The sequence below is a fragment of the Anas acuta genome, chromosome 2 (assembly GCF_963932015.1).
Source record: "Anas acuta chromosome 2, bAnaAcu1.1, whole genome shotgun sequence".
Classification (NCBI taxonomy): Eukaryota; Metazoa; Chordata; class Aves; order Anseriformes; family Anatidae; genus Anas; species Anas acuta.
In genome coordinates, this window is record NC_088980.1 from 130,064,905 (window position 1) to 130,080,403 (window position 15,499).

Genomic DNA, 15,499 nt, shown 5'->3' on the forward strand with positions numbered 1-15,499 from the left:
TCTGGTAAGGGAGAAGGGGGAGAGCTCCCATTCAGCCAACCAGAGCTGCTTTCGGGCCACTCTCACATGCTTTTGGGTCCAACCCCAAGTGCTTCCATGGTGGGACTGTGGGCAGCTGCCCCTTGTGCCGCCAGAGGCTGCCCACCGCAGTGAGTGCTCCCCCCAAAAAAAACACTTGTTTCCTTCCCATCTCATCCAGTAACTTTCTCACGGGAAGCAACAGCCCTGCCAGCGGGTCAGGAGGAGAGGCCATGACACAGGGCAGAGGCCGAGAAACAAAAGCAGGTGGCAGATGGGACTGCTGCTGGTACCTGTCCTTCCCCCAGCCGCACATGCGAATCGCTCCGGCAGGAGCCGGGAGAGCCGCCGCTGACATGACTGCGCGGCACAGTGACTGCGGCCCCAGCGCAAGGCACGGGAACGCCCCGAGACCGAACGGGAGCCGGGGAACCCCCCCCACGCCGCGACCCCCCCACGAGGTGCAGGGGTACACCTCTGCACATCGCCGGGGCCGGAGCGGCAGGAAGGTGCCGGGTACCCCGCGTTGAGCCTGGAGCCGCAGGAGGGTCAGCGCTATCCCCCCCAGGGGGCGAGCCGGGCGGCAGCAGGACCCCCGTGCACGCTCTCCCTTGCACACACACACACACACACACACAGTGCCCCCGTGCAACCCCACCCAACCCCAACGGGAGCGGCAGGAGGGGCAACCCCATCCCTCGCACGCCGCTGTCCGCCGGGGCACGGCACCCCCCTACCCGCACACCCCCCAGCCCCGGTGGTCCCGCACCGGCCGGAGGGCAACAGGCGGCCGGAGGCTGCAACTTCGCGCAGCGCCTCCGAGCAACTTGCGCCGCCGTCTCCGCGTGTGCGCGCTTGGCGGGGGGGGAGGGGAGGCGCGGGGGCGAGCGGCACTTGCCGCGGGTGCGGGGCGCGGGGCGGGTGCGGGGCGGCGGGGGCCCGGCGGCCGCGGGGGCTCGGGGCGGGCTCTCTCCGCACTCGCTCCGCGCCCGGCGCCGCCGCTGCGCCCTCCCGGCTGCGAGTCCGCCCGGCTGCGGATCACGTGGCGGTTGCCGGAGGCAGAGACTAGAGAGGAGAGGAAAAAAAAAAAAGCGCCTCATTCCTTCTTCCACCGCCATACTGTATTTTATAGTAACTCTCATTTTTATTCCTCCCTTTTACTCCCGCTCGGTGAGTACCTTTCCGCTGACATTCTTGTCCTCCTTTTTTTGTCCTGTTTTTTTTTTTTTTTTTTTTCTTCCTTTTGTTTTTTTGTTTTTTCGTTTTTTTGCTTTTTTTTTTTTTTTTCTTCCTCTTTGATTATTGTTTAAATGGATTTGATCTTTTGCTGATGACAAGTTTTTTGTTTTTTTTTTCTTAGCATGCGATGGTTACTAAACTATGAGCAAAAGGTGCTGCTGGGGCCGGGAGTCACTGGGAATGAAAAATGATTATATTAATAATACAGACTTGCCAGTCCAGCAACAACTGATATACATTTAGTAGCTATATATCTATATATGCAACTGGTTTTGTTGTGGCACAGAAAAGCAATGTGAAATATGATGCTTATTTTTTTTTTTTAAGATAAGAGAAAAGGCATGTTTCTAACTTTTTTTTTTTTTTTTTTTCTGCAGAGGATTTTCTCTGGTGTTGTTTTATTATATTTTTTTTTATTTTTTTTTCGTGTAGGGATGGGAATTGCAAATACATTTTACAGCAGTGTTTACAAAGAGTTTGTAGTCTTGCAATACTGGTGAGAGCCACAGAGCAAGATGTTAATTTTATTATTTTTGTTATTGTTTTTTGATGCTCAGTGCAATCAGCAGGGTTTTTTTCTTTTTCTTCTTTTTCAGTTTTTGGTACCTGTTTATAACATGAAACTTTTCTTGCAGCGTGTTGCAGTTACTATTTTTAAATACTTTTTTGCCTCCTTAAAGATAACTAAACAAAATATAAAGCCAAAGAAATGCTTGTTACTTTTGCACATTTTGCACCTTGACTTTTTTATTCTTTTGCCGGCATTATTTTATGATGGTTATTGTTATCATGATGATGATGCTGATAGATATATACATATATACAAATAAATACATTTTCAAATGATGGCAGTGGAAGGTTTTCCTGGAGAATGAAGTGCGGTTTGGTTTCCTTGTCAACGGAAGATGAAGTGAACAACTGAACATCTCCCCAGTGCAGGTACTTCATCTGCTTGTAGGCGTTTCCACGCTGTGTAAATTACATTGTGAGATTTTTTTATTATTATTATTTCATTTTTTTTTTTATTTTAAAGAAATCTCCTTCCACCCTTAGCTTAAGGTTTCTGTGCAATTCACAGGAGGTCTGAACTAAATATCTCTGCCTCGTAATTGCTAAGATGTGTGCAAAATGTTGCACTAATTGAGCCTAGGTCGGTTAAGCTGAAGAGAGGTGTTTTATGTACTGTGCTGTAAGAGGAGAAGGCAGCTGGGGAAAAAAAAAAAAAAAATCCAGATTCTTCCCCCATCACCTGCCCCCCCCCCCCCTTTCCCTAACCTCCCAGCCAAAAAAAAAAAAAAAATCCCAAACCAGAACTGTGTGAAACCTTGATATCCTTTTTATGAGAACAAATACTTACAGGACTTTAGACAAGAACAAAACCCTGGCCCTGTTTTGCGGTGACTCGTGTATTTGTGTGTGTCTGTTTAAAAATTATCCATTAGAAAATAGCTGTGAGAGAAACAGCAAAGGAGGCTCCCTCGGAGAGCTGGCTCCTTGCCACATGAGACATATTTCGTAGCCCTGAGGGCAGCAAAACCCTTATATCCAACTTCTGCTCTTCATATTAAAAAGGCGTAAACAAGGCAGCAGGTTGCCTCTTGTGAATTTAATTCATTGGGATGAAGATTAATCAGAAACAGATATTTGCTTGAAGGTGTTTCGTTTTGTTTTGATGATTATTAATGCCACTGGCTGGCAGGGAATGGGAAACTGTTACTTTCCGTGACGGTCACTGAGAGTTCAGGATTGGAGAAGAAACTGTTACTTTTCATTGATAGCACTTAAATGCTTAACAGAGACTGCCCCTGATGTAGAGACAGGATATTGGCTCTCTAAAATATGATTTGGAAAGATTTTTCCAGATGACAGGCTTGTGTTTGTTGTTGTTGTTGTTTGTTTGTTCTGTTGTTTTTTTTTTGTTTTTTGTTTTTTTTTTTTTTTCCCCTCTTTCTCTCTCCCTCTCTCTCTCTCTCTCTTTTTTTTTTTCTTTTTTCTTTTTTTTTTTTTTCCTTTCCAGAAGGAGGTATCATGAAATATTATGCTAAAGAAGTGTTGAACCCTTGGTCTGCAGTGTTCTCTATAGTTTACTTTACTGTGATGGGTTTGCTTAATGTATTTTGTATAAACAACCTCTAAGGATTTGTAACTGTTCATAAACATAAGCTGTGTATACAGATGTGGAAACCGAAGTAAGTTACAGGGAATATATTTATTTTTCTATCATGATATAGGCAAAAATGCGTCTTCTGTTTGTAATTCATAGAGCTATAAATTCATTTGGACGTTTTAGGCTTCTAACACTTATATGTACATTGTTCTAACTTAACAGCTACCTTTAGAGAAGAAAGTGTGCGTTAAAGTAGAAAGTGTGTCTTCAGCATTCTCTTGTACTATTAGTCATGTTGAAAAGTAAATATTTACATAGCTATGTTTCCATGAAGAAAATATATATTGTGTATTTCAGGTGTCTTTTTCCAGTTTAAATGTAATATAAATATTTAGCATACATGGTTTCTGCTCTGACATGATAGAATACTTCTGACAGTATATCGGGGTCAATCATCCATGCATCTAAAAAACACTGTCTAGATTTGACATACAATCTACGATAGATTGTGATGACTTTTCTGAAATAGTTACAATCTCTTGGGTCAATATTTTACACTTTAGAAAGACTCAGACTGCTTATTTTTTCATGATTTAACTTGAAAGAAAGCCATTAAAATACAATAGTGATTGAAACTTTATCCTCCACTTCTATTTTTGTTTCTGTCTCCCCTTATTTTTAAATTAAAGTTTTTCTTTAAATTATGTGGATTATGTGTAAGAAAAATATTTTTGACACTGCTGAAGCACTGAAATAAAGTAACTAGCTTAGCAGTTTCCAGAATAATATTACTTTTGTCCTTTCATTCAATGTTGAGTGTGTGTTGTGTGAGCAATTTTGTACAAGTAGTTGCTATGCGAAGATCTGATCTTGCTCACCTAGTCCTGTCTTGAAGTTTGAGTTAAAAGTTTTAGAAATCTCTATTTACAGCACCCAGATTTTGTCTACAAAGGGCCTGTCGTCTCAGTAGCACAGTAATCTAACATACATAAATACATTTAATTTGAAGAAATCTGTAACTGAGTTGTCATTTCATGTGTATCAAACAGTCTTGGGATTTAAAAATACGGATAAAGGTGCTAATTTTGAAAAAGGATACCCCTACCTCCTGCAGTATGTGGGTACAGTAGGATTTGGATCAGTGGAATTGATTCCAGCTTGGTGTTTCCATAGTTATGCTATGACTAACACTGCTGTGAAAGCACATTTGGAAAACCGTAGTTTGTGTAAAAGACAATTGCTATTTTTGGAAGGAAAAATAGAAACTATATCTAATGAATTGCAGTGTTGTTTCTACAAATGATAATCTAATTTCATCTTACATTTAGTGTGAGAAGCACTTGTACTGCCCCAACTCCTGAAAGTGATGTGTGTCCAGACTTAAATGGCATCTTCTATTTTATTTTAAATCTGATTTGGTATTCAGGTCCTGTTAAGAATTTAAGATACCTTTTAAAAGGTTTGTAAACTGAAAGCTTTGGAAAACTTTATTTATTTATTTATTTATTATTATTATTATTATTATTATTATTATTATTATTATTATTATTATTATTATTATTATTATTATTATCTTCCTCCATAACTAGCTATTATTAACAGTACTTACTAGCAAATAAATATATGTCAAGTGAATAAAAGTTAATGACTATGGTACCCACAGAGCTGGCTCATAAATGCACAGTTTTAGCCACTGTAGTGGCCACAGCTGGCAGTAGGAGGATATCTTCTCACATTTTTTCCATATACTAGATAGGACTAGAGAGGCCTATGGTGTCACATCAGTTACATTCTACTGTTGTGCTAGGCTGTTCTCACTTTGTTCAGATTCAGCAAGCTCTAGTCCAGACTTAGCTGGGGAGCTGGGGCACCATTCCCACTGCAGCTCTTCAAGGGCTGGGCAGAATCTTACTCTTCTGGCTGTTGGAAACCTTGTTGCTGCCTGAAATTTATTCTCAGACAGTTTATACTCTGTTTTGTGCTAGTGCTGTCCCTAAAAAGTGAGATTCCTTCTCCACATCTCTGCTTTCCTCCGTTTATATTCCCAGTGTATTTTCAGAGAGCAAAAACAGCCTCTTTTTCACTTGAGTTTGTTGGGATAACTGGGTGGAGATTCCTGTTAGCACTGGCCAGAGACATCCACACCAGCTCTGAGCAAAGTCATGTTGCATCAGAAGCAGGGCATATGTGTTTAAGCCCTCTTTTGCTCAAGCTAATCTGTTCTGCTTTGAGCTGCAAACATGTCTGTCCAGCTTCCAACTCCCAAGTTAGCCTGGGTGTCTCCACCTGGAGCTGTGCTGTGGACATGCCATCTTCTGGTGAGATGGGCTTTATGCTGTGCTGACCTACCCTTCACTCTGCCTAGCCAAGCTGAATTTCTCTGGCTAAAGCAGAACAGCAAAGAACTCTCAGGGATTTCTCCTGCAAAACAGTTTTTTAGACTCACAAGAATCCTCCGGTTATTATTTAGTGTTTTTCATTCCTACCATTGAGGGGAACCAGAATGAGCTTCAGCCAATGTATCAGGGACTAGCTTCTATTAGGAATATGTGTGAAAATTTGCCACAATGTTATTTAAAATACCTTTTCCTAACTAGTCTCTTCCTAGACTGCTGATATCTTAGCTTTCTTGTCTCCAAAAGCATTATTCTAAAAGCAGTTTCCCTCTCTGCCAGTATTTTTTTTCCTTGTTTGCACTGAAGGTTTTCAAAGATAAAGAGATTTTAAAAACAAACAAACAAACAACAACAAAATCAGAAAAAAAATAAACTTAAGAATGTTTAAAAGTGTAGCTGATAGAACTGATAAGTCTTCCTTAAAATAAATGTTTTTTAAATTCACCTGGTCTTCTCAGAAGATTTGCTGCACTGTCAAAATCTGGAGCTGAATCCTTGTTTTAAGTACTTATGTAATTTCCAAACAGAAGGCTAAAGATTACTCTTTCCTGATGAAAAATTATGCAATCTGTGACACTGTCATCCAGAGTACTGGATTTAAAACCAGTATGTAGCTTCTTTAAACTCAGATCCTGACTGACAGAAGAAAACAAAACACTATTTTTAAATGGTGTGAAGAGTAAGGTGTAAAATCTTCACCTTTGTTAAGTTATTAGTATTGTTTTATGATCTTTATACAATTGCCAGGTTAATGTGACTTGAAGATTATTGTTTCACATATATACACTTTAAAATAATTTAAACCATTTTTTCTCATCTTTATTGTTCTATTTTGAATTGACAATAATCTCTAAAATGTACTGAATCCTTATAAAAGGTGTTTCTTGCAATTTCAGAGCTGTTTTCTGTGTAATATCTTAGCACAACAAAGTGTGATTTTCCATCTCTATGAATCATCTGCTAATAATTAAATCAAAAATATCAAGTAGACCTTCAAATTATTATGTAAATCTCAGGTTACTTAGCATGAATACAATGAACTCAATTTTATCACTGTGATATTCTGAAATAGAAAGATAGATAAGTAGGTAGATAGTCATACAGGTAGTAATTTTTACAGATGCTTTTAGTGTGACAAAGAATTAGACTAAACCTTGCATTAATTAGTTGTCTTTTTAGGGCTTAACAAACACTTTTGTTTAGGAAAAAATAGTTCAACCTTCTCTATGCAGTAAATTTATACACATGTATTATCTACTGCCACTTGGCAAAAGCTACAGTGTTAAATTTCCTCTGTGGTCTCCTCCATGTGACTCCCCAGCTCTGGCTCCTCAGCATGCCTTCCTGGCCCAACAGGGCTCAAGCAACAATGGTTCTGCAGCAGCATTTCAGTTTCAGGAACATAGATTTTTGCTGTGGTGTAATTCCTTCATGGTTACCCATAATAATTTCTTCTTGTCTTGTCTGGAAGGGGTTTGAAGCAGCAGCGGTAGATTTCGTATGAGTGGTAACCATCAGTGGGTATGACTATGGTAGTACATGAGTGGCACTCCCCAGGATTTTTATTCTGTCTTTCAACATTCATGATTGTTTCTCACGAAGTATCTGAAGCTCTGGTTACACTCGTTTTACACCGGTGTCCTTTCCCAGGTGAACTTCTCATATCACTGAGTACTGCCTGACTGCTGTGCAGTCTCTAAGCATCCAAGTCAATGTGGAGCTCTGAAAACAGCTGACATTTTTTGTGGGCAATACTGTGGTCCTCTGAGAGCTGCTCACAGCCCTTGGACAGCCATAGGTCCAGGCTAACCAAATATAGGCTGTGATTATTTATAGGACAAGAAACCGTAAAGGATCCAATAATAGAATCATAGAATCATAGAATATCCTGAGTTGGAAGGGACCCTTAAGGATCATCAAGTCCAACTCTTGACACCACACAGGTCTACCCAAGTTCAGACCATGTGACTAAGTGCACAGTCCAATCTCTTCTTAAATTCAGTCAGGCTCGGTGCAGTGACCACTTCCCTGGGGAGCCTGTTCCAGTGTGCAACCACTCTCTCTGTGAAGAACCCCTTCCTGATGTCCAGCCTAAACTTCCCCTGCCTCAGCTTAACTCCATTCCCGCGGGTCCTGTCGCTGGTGTTAATGGAGAAAATGTCTCCTGCCTCTCGACACCCCCTTACGAGGAAGTTGTAGACTGCGATGAGGTCTCCCCTTAGCCTCCTCTTCTCCGGGCTGAACAGGCCCAGTGCCCTCAGCCGTTCCTCGTACGTCTTCCCCTCCAGGCCTTTCACCATCTTCGTAGCCCTCCTCTGGACACTCTCCAACAGTTTCATGTCCTTTTTATACTGTGGTGCCCAGAACTGCACACAGTACTCGAGGTGAGGCCGCACCAGCGCAGAGTAGAGCGGGACAATCACCTCCCTCGACCTACTAGCGATGCCGTGCTTGATGCACCCCAGGACACGGTTGGCCCTTCTGGCTGCCAGGGCACACTGCTGGCTCATATTCAACTTGTTGTCTACCACGACCCCCAGATCCCTCTCTTCTAGGCTGCTCTCCAGCGTCTCGTCGCCCAGTCTGTACGTGCAGCCAGGGTTTCCCCGTCCCAGGTGCAGGACCTGGCACTTGCTCTTATTGAACTTCATGCGGTTGGCGATCGCCCAGCTCTCCAACCTATCCAGATCCCTCTGCAAGGCCTTTCCACCCTCATTCGAGTCCACAACTCCTCCAAGTTTGGTGTCATCAGCAAACTTGCTCAAAATACCTTCTATTCCTACATCCAGATCATTTATAAAAATATTGAAAAGTACCGGCCCTAAAATGGAGCCTTGAGGGACCCCACTGGTGACCGCCCGCCAGCCTGACGCAGCCCCATTCACCATAACCCTTTGGGCCCTGCCCGTTAGCCAATTGCTCACCCATCGTATGGTACAATATGGTACATCGTATAAGGTACAATACTTATTGTACCTTAATGATCACTAAATAACTTGGTGAAAGTTGGCCGTAAGTCTGCCAAAGATGCTACATACCAACTGCTTTTATTTCATCCTGCTCAGTCACATCGGTTGCACCTAGATCCTCCCTCTAGACAGGCATGCAGGGTCAACACTGTCTGACACAATTAATATATTCATGGGATTCTTTACCTGATTGAAGCGAGGCTAAATTTTCTCTGTAGACAAACATTATACTAGCACAGTACTTCAAGAAAAAAAAAAAAAAAAGGTGTCTGCATGTCTGCATTTTCACTATGTTTTTCATTGAAACTGAACAGCATCTATGTCAAATAGATAGAAGATGCATCTTGATCATTAACTATAATTTTAGGATCTGGAAGAGGTATTGCACTACTACTGCATACTTTGGATGTGTTAGTTTTAGGCTGACTTAGAATTAACTTGAAGTTTTTGTCTCAAAGAATTATATTTGCATGGTGTGGACAATACTGGTCCTTCTTTCTGTTTGCTTATGTACAAACAGAAAGTGCAGTATGTTGGTTAAAAATACGAAGATGTGTGCTCTGCACTAAGCATCCTCTTTATTAGAATAATATGAATGAAAAAAATGCAAAAATAAAATGTACGAACAGAACAAAGATATTTTTTGTGTATCTTTGCACTCAGTGCCTGCTCTCAAGTTTTACTGAATGCTAGCTAACAGCTCTTGTTGGTAGAGGGCGTTATTGTAACTCACTGACAGCAAAACACAGTGTATTTAGTAACTGTAGAATGTTTTTGAGCTTGATCTGTAATACAGAGTTACTTTTTATAACAGAAAATAACTCTACCTAGCTGATGTATTTTATGGAAAGATCCTTCACCCAGTAAATGTTAAGACAGGTATTATACAACATTAAAAATGTTGTATGCAAACTGTTATACTGCATCTCTGAAATACTGCAAGGTTGCCCTAAAGGTTTAATAAAAAAATAAACTTCCTGTTTCAGTACATGCAAAAGGGATTCGTTATACTGTGTTCTAATTAACAAAAATATCAGTTTTACTATCACACTTCTCATCTTGTATTTGCCACTGATTTCATGGGGTAAAACCTAACAGTTGTGATGCTGCACAATAGTCAGTTTTCTAATATTCTTTCTGTATTTTTTCTCTATAATTTTCTCTCTCTCTCTCTGTCTCCCTATATATATATATATATATATATATATATATTTCTCCCCCAAAATGCAGAAGAACAAGGACATAGTTATGTTTTCTCCTTGTAACCTCTGGTTAGATGGGAGTTCAGTAAATGGGACAACTGCAAGACTGACTCGGAAAAGTTTTTCTTCTAGCTGTGCATTTAGAAGTCATAGACAATTAATGTATATTATGCACAATGAAAAGAGAAAGTAGATTTAAATTTTGATGTTATGTCACTTTTGCTTTAGGGGGATAATTCATCAGCATGTTGATGCTATTTTTATTGTTTATTATTTTATGAGAGAAGCATACTGTGTTACTCTTCATCATGGTATGCCCTGCTCTGATGAGTAACATGAACAGAAACCTGGTCCTATATAAGCTGGTCAACATTTCCTGTAAAAATATATTTCTTTCTGTTGGTTATGATAAAGTCGATTCACACAAAATGCTAGATTCATCTTATTTAAACTTGCAGTTAAAAAAAAAAAAAGTTTTTTATAGCTAAGCTAATCATCATTTTATCCATCTAAAAGTTAGTTACTGATGTCGAACAGTTGCTCAAAGTTTTGTAGTCAATGGAGGTATATAGAAGCCTCTAGAGAATTACAGATTATATCCCAAGATAGGCATCTGTGGATAGCTGAGATGAACAATCTTCCTAAAACTCTCTTTTCACTGATGAGTGAGAGAGTCTAGATTCCTAACATTTTGATGAATAAAGTTGGGGGACATTAACCCCATTTCTCCCCTTTTCCCTTGTTGAAATGTCATTTTTTAATGAAATATTTTATTATTTCACCACTAATCTGGCCAGAAACTTCATGACTGTAAGTATTTATTTGAATTTCTGTCAACTTCTGCAGTAATTTTTGCAGTAATGCAAATGTTTTTTTTTCAAAATGGTTTGAATCAGTTCTAGACTACAACAAAAATTTCAAAGATTTCTGTTTGTTGGGGCCAAAATTTCATACCTTTTTTTTTTTTTTTTTCCCATTGCTTCACATATTTTTCTGTTTATAAACTAATCCTAAAACCCAACCCTTCAATGAGTCTCTCACATAGTAGTACTCTAAAATCCAGAGATTTCAGTTATTGTGTACAAACACTAACCTGAGAAACCTTTGAAAATAATTGAAAGATAAGGATTATGTGGGTATCAATTAAATCAACTACTTACACTTTCTTCTCATATGTAAATGTATGTAGCTATGTAGTCACTGTGTCAAAATATTATCAATAGATAACAAATAACAGATCTGGCTCTGAAAAAAGCTTTTAAAACATAAAATAACAAAAATAATACTTGATGAATGGAGGTGATCCATGCAACTTTGGTTAAATATTTAGATATTAATGTCACACCATTAATATCCTCACATACATGCTTGTTATGAAAGATTTCAGAAGAAAAAAAAAATGCATTTTTTTGAATATCCAGGCAGAATTTATCTTTCCCTCTCTTAGTTAACTTTAATTCTAGGCATGTTTGGAATTTTATAAGATCGAGTACCTACATTTGTAGAAATCAAGGATTTTTAGACAAAAATTTTTAGACAAAATTTATCTCAGTAAGTAGGTTCACATCCATTCCAGAACTTTGCCATTAACAGGATGCAGAACTCACCCATTTTTTGACATTTCCCCTTATTTTATATTATTATTATTATTATAGTATAGTATATATATTATGATATATTATTACGTTGTCCTCTTTTTCTGCACTGTTAGCAAAAGCTACCATGTCATGTACTTTACTTTACCAAATCTTGATCTTCATCTCTGTTCCTTGCTACATATTGAGATTTCTACCTTAGGTTTACGTACTGTTCCACAAAAATACATTGTCTGAGCAGTATCCACAGTAAACAAACAACAATAAAAATAACAGATTTACAAATATGAACTCTTTAGCTGACTTCATGAAGCATTCAACTCTTTTCCCAGTTTCATTTATGCACCGTAACTTTTTTTTTTTCAGTCATGCATTTTGGATCAGCGTTGGGAGTGTTGTCATGGCATTATAAAAGTCCCATGACCATAGATTGTCAGGACATAAAAGAGCACAAATGAATTTCTCTGTAGGAGTAGGACATACATGTATAAGCCAAACTCTGCCATTTGATGTCACTGGGCCTAACTGTGACAGCTGCTCTGTTTGAGTAGGGAGTCCAAGGATGTTGAATGAGGGATATTTGTTCAAGGACACACTTATGAAAGGAGCAAATACAAGAAAAATAATTACAGTTCAATTTAAGGAAAGAAATAATTTCAGGAATTACAGGGTTATTATTAATTATTTGATGCAAAAACTGTTATCCTATGTATTGTGACATTCCATCTCAGAAGTTTTAATATAGGTTCAGATAATCTTAACACTTGGTCACAAATATTAATATGTTTTAAATATTCATCATAATAAAAATAACCTGATTACTCTTCACTTTGGGATCTTTTAAGATCAAACTATTCTCTGCAAGAGAAACCTATGTCACAGTGATCTGCAGTTACAAATTAGGGAAAGCACTTTTTAAAATAGTGGGTAAGTTCATTTGAATTTCTGGATCCTTTTTATCTTTTATTTGTAATGTCTTTTTTATTTCAGGCTTCCTGGACCTTCCATCCTGCTCTGGACCTCTCCCCTGGCGCTGGCACAGCTCAGAAGGATGAAAGAAAAGGAAGCAGTAGGAAAGGGGTGGAAGAGGGGAAAGGACTGGAAAGAGAAGCAGGAGGGGCAGCAATAGAATTAGAGGAAAAATTTCCCAGTGGTTCAGTTAAGGTTCCAGAGAAAGAGACTGTTTGCAATCCCTGCTCCTCTTCACCTTCCATTTGGGCTCAACCCCTGTCCCCTCCACTGTCTTATCTTTCATCAGCACTACAGATATTTCACTACTTACTTCCTTTTTTTTTTTTTTTTTTAAGAACAAAATCAGAATAAAATCTTTACAAATACAGCACCCTTCTCACAAATTATAACATAACACTATTTATATAACTGGTCCTTGAAGCAGGATGTGTTTTTCTTCTAGTTAAGCAGACTTACATGAAAGTAGAGAATGGTTTCATACATCATGATGACAGAAAAAAAGTTTATGTTTCTCATCCTTTTTATACACAAGGTTAACCCCCTTCAAATCAGTGTGCACATGACTATTTTTTCAGTTATTTTTCAAGATCCAAAAGCAGACTTTCCATTGGCCTTTATTTACTTATCCTTCTTTTCCCCTTCTTTCAGAGCTTTACTTTCAGGGGTCCATCTTACTCCCCATTATCTTAGTGGGAGTATAAATTGAAAACTATCCTTAATTCTTTCAGTTAATTTGAAATTTACAGTGTACAGTTTTGTAGGCTAAATACCCCCACCAGAGTAAAAAATAAATAAATAAAAAAAAGCATTTTTTTTTTTTTCCTGCTGCGCACTGAGACTAACAGACAGAAAGGAAGTAGGGACCCTATTGCTCAGTGCTGGTTCAGCACATTGCTTTGTCTCATTCCTCCTGGCTGGAAGGTACCCATATGGTGAGGGTGGAGGAGTGCTCAGTTTGAAAGCACTCTTTGACCAAACATCTTTTTTAGCCCTTATGCATGTCTGCCTTCCCACAGCTATTCTCACCAGGAAGCCCTTCCACCTGACCAGGTTGCCTTACGAATGTTAACAGAATGGGTGGATCCAATAATTGGTCTTTCTAAGAAGGCATTTCTTAAATGTAGAGTTTAAACTTCTCCTGTGTCTCCCCTGTACCTACTCTACTAATACAGAAAAGCCAAAAGGTAGCAACTGAGCCAATACAAAACAAAGTCTGGTAACAAATGTAAAGATTTTGTCAAATACTAACTATTCCCAAATGCTTCTTATATACTATAGTCACTTAGGATAGTTGAGTGAAAAAAAAAAAAAGGTATCTAGCCTTACTGATGCTGGTGGAACAGGTCCAGAGCGGAATGATCAGGTCCAAAAGGCTGAAATATTTGATTTTATTTTATTAATCTTAAAATGACATTTAAAAGTACTGTAGACAAAATTGTTAAGTGTTATGCATATTTAGATGCAATAGGTCAAACACAAACATGCAATTAAATAAAAATATAATACATAAAACTACAAGAAAATAATGACTTCTTTGGGGAATTTTATGTTTAAGGATATGTTAAATTTTATTAATGTTTAGGAATTTATTTTTGCGTTTTCTCAAGATGTGCTATAACCACTGACTGTTGCCTCATTAACTGACCAGAAACTTTAAACTTCGGTTGGTATTAAAGTCTGCCTGAGGTGTTGTTGCTGCAATTTGTTTAGATTTTGATTATTAGTGCCCAAGTTTATGTGAGTCATAAACTTGAAAAGTAGGTTTCTGATTTCAGCAATTTATTCAGAGCCCCTAAATTTGGTACTTTGGTTCCCTGGGTAGTATGTTCAAAAAGCAGACACCTCAGAAGAGCCATTTGAGACAACATAGCTTACTATGTACCTAGCTGCCTCTGGGAACTGTGGCCATCCCACAGGATGGACAGAGCTTGTGTTTGTGTGCTGGGACATGCTTTGCAGGGAGTACATCCATCCCCCTGCTTCACCTGGGGAACTGCTTTCCACATGTGAGGGATTTGTAATGGGGAGGGTTCACAGAAGACTCTGAGGAACTTACAGTCTGATGTGGAGCTTATTTTCTGTAAGACAAGTAACATTGGAGCAGGCAATCTGGTTTCCTCTTTGAGAATTAGACCAACTGTACCAACCCTGAGTCATTTTAAGTCAATTAAATGAAGCCTACATTATGTGTAAGTGACTTTATTTGACATAAAGACATGCAATGAAGCTTCCCCTCACCTGTTATTGAAATGCAATGTAGTGCATCCCATGATACAGAATCTGGAGCAATTTCTAAAGGGGAGAAATCTGACTTTCTTGTTCTTGTAAGTAGCTATTTTGAAGCCATTGGTGCTGGTGAGACCATTAAGACTGCCTACACATGACAAGGAAGAAGCCTTGGAAAAGGATCTGAAGCAGACAGATTTCAAATCAGTGGGTGGAGCAATAATGACTTCTTTGGACTGACTCAAATTCTTCAGGTTTCCCTGTTCCTACCATACTTTAATCTGTACCACATAATTTCATAATTTTAGCTTTGTGGTTTGCTGTGCAACTTTTCTCCTTCAGAGTGCAACAAAATAATTTCATATAGCAATTGCCATCTCACTTTTAAATGTAACTAGAGTATAATCCATAATCATCAATTTCTTTTAAGACCAGCTGTTTGCTATTATGTTTTACAGCCTTGCAGTGCATCAGTAAAGTATCTTAATAGAAGTAATAGAAGTGGAGTAATAGAGTTGGCACCTTCGAAGCTAGGAACTTCCTAATAAAAACTTTGAAATCTTTGATCCTTTTCTAAAATATTAGTTCTCTAAACACATATTTATAATCTGCCGATTTCAAATTAAATACTTTGTGACCTATGGAATGTAATATAAAATACATCTCATGGTATTGAATGATACATGTAACATGCAAGTTTTAACCTAAATTACATTAGTTTTCTAGTATTAGAAAATACTAGAAATTTCCATTCTATGAAATGGAAAATAAGATT

The 15,499-nt window shown here is 38.7% G+C and overlaps 1 protein-coding gene across 11 annotated transcripts in view; it reads left to right on the plus strand.

Annotated features, from left to right (window-relative positions):
- Positions 1–887: 887 nt before the first annotated feature.
- The window catches only part of RALYL (RALY RNA binding protein like), a 407,935-nt gene continuing 393,323 nt past the window's right edge, over positions 888–15,499 (plus strand). For 2 of the 11 annotated variants that reach the window (XM_068672193.1, XM_068672183.1), the window contains exon 1: positions 894–1,188. The gene's annotated coding sequence lies outside the window, so the exon portion shown is untranslated. Of the gene's footprint in view, positions 1,189–2,109; positions 2,197–15,499 lie in introns of all 11 variants that reach the window. The other 9 variants (XM_068672186.1, XM_068672182.1, XM_068672187.1 and 6 more) reach the window with 7 other exon arrangements.